Source organism: Gopherus evgoodei, chromosome 3, assembly GCF_007399415.2.
Source record: "Gopherus evgoodei ecotype Sinaloan lineage chromosome 3, rGopEvg1_v1.p, whole genome shotgun sequence".
Lineage (NCBI taxonomy): Eukaryota > Metazoa > Chordata > Testudines > Testudinidae > Gopherus > Gopherus evgoodei.
Window position 1 is genome coordinate 41,175,609 of NC_044324.1, and position 9,494 is coordinate 41,185,102.

Sequence of the window (9,494 nt, forward strand, 5' to 3'; positions counted from 1 at the left end):
GCACCCACAGGGATGCTCATCTCGAAGAACGTCAGTTACTGCACAAGGTGAGTAACCTCCTCTTCTTCAAGAGAGATGTCCCTGTGGGTGTTCCACTCCAGGTGACTTAAAAGCAGTATATCGCAAGGAGATAGGGACTTCGGATCTGGTAGGAATGCAGTAGATAATACTGCTCTGCCTAATCATGTGTCAGAGAGAGGGCCATGAGTAAGGGCATAGTGTTTAACAAATGTGTGTTCGGAGGACTAAGTGGCTGCTTTACAAATGTCAGTCAATGGGACTTTACGTAAGAAGGCTACAGAGGTAGATACAGATCTAGTGGAATGGGTTCTGATGGATGCTGGAGGTGTAACGTGTTTTATCCGATAGAGTCGATTGAAATGATGTTGCTGTGTTTCTTAACAGCACTGCTGAATGGCCTTCTAAATGAGTATTGTCCCTTTAGCAACTAAGGGAGTACTAATCTTCTCTTTATTTTCTTACACAACACTAACTTGAATGGGAACATGGTGATGTGTGATTGGTTGGATAATGTCAATTATGGTGCCCATATCCTGATGACAGTAAAACAGATATAAAAAAGAATCTAGCATCCTCATTTAGAAATGTCATCATCTCTGTTTTGTATATATTTGCTGGTCAGAGGTTTTATTTCTGTTTCAGTGAAATATAATAATTTGGCTGTAGAGCTCAGAAGACTTGGGATCAGTCTTGCCTATAGCTAAAAATATAAAGGCCCTACAGCCTTTAAAATTGCATGCAATCTATAAAAATGCTTCAAATTATGCTAGTTTAGGTGGTATTGTAATACTAATTTAAGGTCTCAGGTTCATGTTCTACATTGTTAATCAAAAACTCATGCAAAAGCTACCCTGCACTCGCTATACACATTAATAGATGGAACTGGCCCAAAGAGTATTTCCAGACTCCTTTGCAGCATATTAGCCCCTCGGTTTTGACTTGGCATTTCTTGGGAACACCACAAGCTAGCTGGAGAAAGTTTCCAGGAGCTGAAAGCAGTTTTGTCAGCCATTTGGGTTGTGATGGGACCCCCTGGGGTAAACCAGAAATTGTGGGCCCACTGTGCCTCCTTAACAGTCCAGCCTGTCTGTCTCTCACAAAGCTATGCCAGTGACAAACAGCAGACCCCTCAAGGTGCTGTGATCACTCTGCCATAAACATGTGAAGACCCATACCAGCTACATTGCATGAAGGTTGTCCAAGACACTCACGAATCATACAGAGAGAGGCACCATTCAATGAACCCAGCCCTGCACCCCAGAACTACACTGTCTTACACTGCTCAAGCCTCCCTTGGACAGTACAAGCTTATTAATTAGTTTGCCACTCCAGCAAACGGTAGTGGACGTGCAACAGCCCTTGTTAAGCTGAGCTGAGATTCCCCAAGCACTTCAACCAAAACCACACTGTTTTAGGTAAAATATAAAACAGATTTATTAACTATGGAAAGACAGATTTTAAGTAATTATAAGTGGCAGGCATAGAGTTCAAACTTGGTTACATAAGGAAAAAAATCGCAATCAAGATTCTACAGACTAAGCAAAATTTGAATCAAACAGTTTTTCACACTAATAGATGTTACAGGCAGCTCACAGTTCTTCTTCAACTAATCTCCCTGTGGGTGCTCCCTTGTAGATGCGGCAGCGCCTCCTGTGCCTGGGATTGGAGATCTTCAGCAGCAGCGCCTGTCGGACCGCACATGCACACTTTCTCCATCTCGTGCCATGAGCAGGACATATATATATAGCACCCCCGTCCTTCTTTACCACCTTTGATCTAGGATGGAATCTGCAGCAAAACCTGCTCCTCCTTTTTTGACTAGTTAGATAGTGCCTTACCTGTTATAGTGTAGTTAATAGTTACTTCATTCTTTTTGTCATCGCCCTTAAAAAAATTACCTTTTCGTCTCCTTGTTCCCCGTTAGTTTGTAGAAAAGGTTTCCATTTTCCCATTTTCCGCTCTTCCTGAGCAGGAAGCTTTTCCCCTCACCTTTTATGCTTGGATCTTAAGGGTTTAAGAGAGATGTTTCCTGCCAGGATGCCTTCCCGGTAACTGACAGCCACACGCAGTGCATTCGCTGCTTGGGAGAGGGACATGTCCTGCAAAAGTGTACTCCATTGTCACAATCTGACTGCCAGGGCCAGATAAGACCGGGATATTTAAGTAAGACTTCTGATGGAGAAATCACTGCATCCAGCATTGGACCCTGGCTGAATACTTTCCCCGAGCAGCTCTCACGCTCTACTAGGTTGTCCATGAACCCTCATTTGCCACGTCCCTCTAAAAGAAAAACTTTCGCCAGCCAGGACACCATCCCCTGCAAGGTCAGTTGCCTCAACGTTCTCAGAGATGGGATATAGCTCCAGGGACCATCCTAGTACATCTGGTACCAGAGCTAAGCAAACATCTAAAGACCATAACCGGGCAGACCTACAGCCATTGGCTCCATCTCTCAATACTGGAAACCAAGACACGAGACCTTCTTGACTAATGCCCACTGTCCAGATCAGACCAACTTCGGGCACTACGGCACTGACAAAACCACCACCGACATTCATTTTAGCACTGTCAAAGCCCTCGGCACTGACTAAATCCTCCACACCAAGCAAGTCTTCAACTTCATCTACTGGCACTCAAGAGACTATTCCTTTCCCTTGGCACTGATATATGAGCTAGTGCTGATAATGATCCTCCATCCTCCCAAAGAGTTCAGATACACTAAAGATCTCTGTATTTGATATGCCTGAGTCACCACTACCCAGATATGACCTCCCTTCGCTTCCATTCTCCTCTCTGGAATCACACCAGCCTTCTCTTTCTCCTCCAAGGATGGCATCCCTTTCCCTAGCAAGGCAGAGGAGGAAGAGTACTCCATCCTTCCCTCATGCTCAGGACAGGCACAAATGATGTTCTCTACACATTCTCACTATCCTCAAACTCCAACCAGACCAGGGTCCTGTTATGACACCCCCTGGCTGCAACCCCACGTGCCATTCCCTCCACATGGGCCATACTGGGATCCTTGGGACAAGTACAGAGCACAATTTGGGAAGCCTCCCATACAATAAATCTGGAGGCCCTCAGGCTCACCATTTCCATTGGTCTCTCAACCACCAGAGGAAGATGTATGAGTAGATGATGAGGAAGAACAGTGGGAGGAAGTTCCACCACCACTCCACTTCTCCTCCTCTTCCCCTAATATGGATACCATACCTCCACCTGCTACTTCAAACACTTCCAGGACTTGTTTCACAGGATTGCAGATTCCCTCCAGATCCCTTTGGAGGAAGTGAAAGATGAACAACAACATAAACCGCATGACATCCTGCACATATCCTCATTCTCTAAAATAGTTTTCACTGTCATTAAGGGCCTTCTCAATCCCCTCTGGCAGACCCCAGCATCCATCTTACTGACCTGCAAGCCCGCAGATAAACATTTATATTCCTGCAAAGGACATGGAATTTTTGTTTTCTCACCCCACCCCAAAATTCCTTAGTTGTCAATGCCATGCACAAAAAGGGATGCCAATACCAACCTCAATCCATCCCTCATGACAGAGACTGGAAATGATAGGACTTATTTGGACAAAAAGCCTATTCATCTGCTATGCTCCAACTAAGGCCATAGAGGTAAACAGTAATTGGGATAAAATACAACATGGTTTTATAAAAGGTAGATCATGCCAGACCAACCTGATTTCTTTCTTTGAGAAGATAACTGATTTTCTAGACAAAGGAAATGCAGTAGATCAAATCTATCTGGATTTCAGTAAGGTATTTAATAGTTCCATATGGGAAGTTATAAATTGAATTGGAGATGAGGCTTAATACAAGAATTAAAGGTGGGTAAGGAACTGGTTAAAGGGAAGACTACAGTGTATCATATTGAAAGGTGAACTGTCAGGGTGGAGGGAGGTTACTAGTTGAGTTCCTCAGGGATTGGCCTTAGGACCAATTTTATTTAACATTCTCATTAATGACCTAGGCACAAAAAGTGGGAGTGTACTAATAAAATTTGTGGATGACACAAAGTTCGGAGATATTGGCAATATGGAGGAGGACCGGAATATCATACAAGAAGATTGGCTTGTTTGGCCTAACCAAACAAAGCCAGAGGGGAGATATTTCTCCCTCCCTGCTGTTTATTCCTCTGATGGCTTTATAGAGAGAAGTTATTAAAGTTAAGGACCAGTGTTGGCACAAGAAAAAATGGATATAAACTGGCCATCAACAAGTTTAGGCTTGAAATTAAATGAAGGTTTCTAACCATCAGAGGAGTGAAGTTCTGGAGTAGCTTTCCAAGGGGAGCAGTGGGGGCAAAAAACCCTAACTGGTTTCAAGACTGAGCTTGATATGAAAGGGATGGTATGCTGAGATTGCCCATAATGCCGTGTGGTCCATCCACAACTGCTAGTAGCAAACCAGTCCAAAGGCTGGAGATAGGACACCAGATGGGGAGGGCTCTGAGTTATCACAATGAATTCTTTCTTAGTGCCTGCTTGGTGGGTCTCACTAACATGCTCAGGGTCTAACTGATTGCCATATTTGGGGTTGTGAAGGAATTTTCTCTAAGTCAGACTGGAGAGGGGTTGCCTTCCTCTTCAGCATGGGGCCTGGGTCACTTGCTGGTTTGAACTAGAGTAAATGATGGATTCTCTGTATCTTGATGTCTTTAAATCATGATTTGAGGACATCAGTAACTCAGCCAGAGAAAATGGAGTCTATTACAGGTGTGTGTGTGTGCGGGGGGGGAGGTTCTAAGGCCTGTGGTGTGCAGGAGGTCAGACTAGATCAGGAGTCGGCAACCTTTCAGAAGTGGTGTGACGAGTCTTAATTTATTCACTCTCTAATTTAAGGTTTCGCGTGCCAGTAATACATTTTAACATTTTTAGAAGGTCTCTTTGTATAAGTCTATAATATATAACTAAACTATTGTTGTTTGTAAAGTAAACAAGGTTTTTTAAATGTTTAAGAAGCTTCATTTACAATTAAATTAAAATGCAGAACCCCCTGGAACAGTGGCCAGGACCCGGGCAGTGTGAATGCCACTGAAAATCAGCTTGCGTGCCGCCTTTGGCACGTGTGCCATAAGTTGCCTACCCCTGGACTAGATGATCACGATGGTGCCTTCTGGCCCTAAAGTCTGTAAATCTGAGTCTATGGCAGCATCCTTTTTGATTTTCCTATGATAAGGCATGCTTTGTCCTTCATGCCTTCTTTTCCTTCCAGACTGTAATCCAAGCTAAGAAATACCTTGCACTTCTGCCATGGGATAGACTAATGATATGGCCAAACCACTGTAGCCATCTCTGTCTAATTATTGAGTCCTTAATCTGTTGATCCACGTGATGCAGCACTTCCACACTGATTACATCATTTCTCCAATGAATTCTCAAGATTCTTCTTAAACAACACTGGTGGAATGCATTCAGTTCCTAATGTGTACTTCCACCATCTAGCATGTTATTGAGGCTATGATAGTGTTAGAAGGGCAATAGTGTTATGCAATCTCATGTTAGAGTGTAGATGTATCTTACTTTTCCAGATGTTTGACAAACCAGAAAATTATCCACTGTCTTTATGAATTCTTGCCTTCACTTCTGTAGTGATCTGGCCGTTAGCAGATGTACGTCCAAGATAAACAAAGTCAAATCTGTTGTACTCAATCAATCACACATCCACTCATATTGACAGCATTCTCTCCTCTCTCCTTGGTCTTGGTCTTTAACATACTGATATGAAGTCCCACTTTAGCAGCTTCCAGTTTTATGCTTATAAAGCGTCTTTTAATTTCATCCAAGTTGGCATCCAGTATGACTGTGTCATCTGCAAAATCTAAGTCTCAGAGCTTATGTCTTTCCCAAACAATACCTCTGTCCTTGGCAGCAGCTGTTGCTCTTCTCATCACAACTTCTGTGACAGTGCAGAAGAGAAATGGAGATAGTATGCAACTTTGCCATACACCAGCACCAATCTTAAACCATTTCACATCTCTGCTCTCTGTCTTGACTCAGCACACAGATTCATCATACAACTTCTAATCAAAGTAACAATCTTTGCAGGAATTCTATAGTGTGTCAGGATCTTCCAGGGAGCTTCTCTGTGGACACTATCAAACACTTTAATAAAATCAAGGAAGTTTTACAAAAAATTCTTCTCTGTTGATATTCTAAACGTTTTTCAATAAGTCTTTTCAAGGTGAAAACCTGATCCGAAATCAACCTACCAGATCAAAATCCAGCTTCTCTGAGTACTTTTTTCAACAGCAGTTTTCCTCCATTTCAAAATGATAACACAAAAAAGCACTTTTCCTGATACAGATATGAGAGTGACCCCTCTCCAGTTATTACAAATAAGCTGTTTCCTTCTTTTAGGAATTTTACATATCACACCTCTTCTCCAATCTTTAAAAACTATCTCCTTTTCTTAAGCCATTCTGTATAACCAGCACATAAAATTCACCATCACTTTCCCTCAAGCTATTAACATTTCAGTGTCTGTCTTATCACTGGTGTTTTATCACTGATTAGTAGATATTGAAAGCCTTACAGTTCTGTTATGTATTAGCCAAAATCCTTTCCGTGTATAAACCAAAGTGTTTTGTATCTACAGATCTAGTGACCTGAAGCTAACAGACTGAAAAGTTCTTTGTATTTTGGTGAACCTTAGTGGGTGATCAAATAAAGGAATGTTTATCATCAATAGTGGAATGTATATAATATTTTATTCTAACCCCATTGACCTGTTGAGAATTGTGTCCAGATGTCCAGGGAGGACCACTGGTAATTGACAAGATGTTTGTTATTACACATGTTCTGTGATTGATGAGACACTGGTGATTGACAAGGGACATTTGTTATCAGATGTGTTCTGTGATTGATGAAATAATGGTCCATTGATTGATGTTTGGGCCAATTAGAACCACTTATAGTCACAGATGGTTTTGGTAATAATTGGTCACAGATGTCTTCAGCTTGTTGATTTGGTAAGATGAGATATCTGGATAGAACTCATAGTTAGAACAAACATGGGGAGCAATTTATTTGGTCTGAACAGTATATAAAGGGAAGAGTTTTGGGAGTTAGTCAGGAGTGGATCAAGCTGCAATGTCACTTCTCCAGTCTCCAGATTGGTATGTATAGCCTTTCGGTATTCTGTATTGTGCTGTATTAATCTGTGACTAATAATCTTTGACTAATTCCACTTGAGCCTGTCATGTGATATCTTGTATTGTTATTAAATTCAAGCACACAACACACTCTTCAGCTGGCCATGGCCTCATTTACTTCCTCAAAGACAATTACTTTTAATGATATTGGTAAGTCTGCTATTTCTTTGCATCTTCAATGTGTATTAATGGTTCAGGGTGGTTGAGTACAGCCTGGAAATGTTCTATCCAATGGGGTCTCTGTCTCTGTCTCTGTCCCTCTGGTTAAAACTGTACGATCTTGAGCCTTTACATTGCCGCAATGGTTCGAGAATTCTGATTTCCTTCTCTTGCTTTATTTTTGTATCCATTGTCTTGTCTCTTTTCTGGCTGATCTTTTAGCTTTCTTGTCTTTGCCTGCATATTCTTGTTGCAGAAAAAATGATTAACCTTTCTGTAACTGGTGTTCTTCGGGATGTGTTACACATATCCATTCCATGTTAGGTGCGCGTGTGCCGCATGCAATCACTAGAAATTTTTCCTCTCAATAGTATCCATCAGGTTGTCTCTAGCACCCTCTGGTGCTATGCGATCAGTATAAGGGATCCAACCGACCCTGCACCCTCTTAGTTCCTTCTTTCCAGCCAACTCCGAAGGAGGGGTAAGAGGGTGGCTAGTGGAATGGACATGGACAACATATCTCGAAGAACAAGTATTATGGAACGACTAGTAGTAATTTTTTCTTCTTCAAATACTTGAACATGTCATTCCACATTAAGTGACTCCCAAGCAGTACCATAGGAGGTGATATCAGAGATCATGGACATGCTGACTGCAACACAGCTCAACCAAACCCAGCATCCTCTTTAGCTTGCTGGGGGATGGTACCATGGGATGAAAATGTATGTACCAATGATCAAGTCGCCACTTTGCAGATGTCCTGGATTGGGCCAGGAACACTGCTGAGGAAGCTTGCACCCTTATAGAAGGAGCCGTCACTATAGCTGGTGGCAGGACACCTGCTTGCTTGTAGCATGTGCGGATGCACAATGTGATCCAGGATGAAATCCTCTGAGCTGAAATAGGAAGGCCCTTCATCCTGCCATCTATTGCCACAAAAAGCTATGTGGATCTACGGAATGGTTGTGTCCTCTCAATATACAAAGTCAGGGTGTACCTAACATCAAGTATATAGAGACATTGCTCCTCCCTGCTTGCATGTGGTTTCAGGAAGAAAACTGGCAGGAAAATAGCCTGATTTCTGTGAAATTTCAAAACCACCTGTAGGAAGAATTTGATGTGGTGACGAAGCTGTACCCTGTCCTTAAAGAAGACCGTGTATGGGAGTTCTGACTTAAGGGCCCTGATCTCTGATACCCTCCAGGCCAAAGTGATAGCTTCCAGCAAAGATACAACAAGGGGCATGTTGCCAGTGGCTCAAACGGGTGTGCCTGTGAGTTTTGCCAAGACTGGTTTTAGGTCCCATGGGGGAATGGGCTGCTGAATCTGTGGGTATAGTCTTTCAGGGCCCTTGAGAAAACGAATGGTCATCTCATGTTAGAAAACTCATCGATCATCCACCGGGACATGGAACGCCAAAATCTGTGCCAGGTGTACTTTGATGAAATTGCCAGACCTTGCTGTTTCAGATGTAGGAAATATTCCAGAATGGTCTGCAGTGATGACAGGGTGGCCAAAAGACCTTGCTGCGAAAACTAAATGGAAAAACACTTCCACTTGGCAAGGTATGTAGCTCTGGTAGAGGGCTTCCTGCTACCTAGCAGAACTTGGTGGAATTGCTCCTAACAGGTCAGTTCCTTGGGATTTAACCATGGAGCTTCCAGGCTGTCAGGTGGAGGGTGTTGAGGTTTGGGTGGAGCATTTGACCATTGTCCTGCGAGGAGAAAGAACGGCATCAGAGTCACTACTGAAAGGCCTAGGTGAACCAGTGCTGGCGGGGCCAGGCTGGGGCTACGAGAATGACTCACACTCTTTCCCATTTGAACTTCAGCAGGACCTTGTTAATGAGAGGAATGGGGGTGGGGAGGCATAGAACAGGTGCCCCATCCAAGGAAGCAGGAAAACGTCTGTGAGTGAGCTTGGACTGTGATTTCGCAGGGAGCAGAACTGATGACGTTTCCTGTTCAGCCTGGTTGCAAAAAGTCTATCTGGGGAGTCCCTCTCTTTTAAAACTATCCTTACTACATCGGAGTGAAGGGACCACTCATGAAGACTGGAGAAATACCTGCTGAGGTGATTTGCGAGCTTGTTCTAGGGTCCCAGAAGGTCAGAAGCTTTGAGATGGATCAAATGCCTTATGCAGA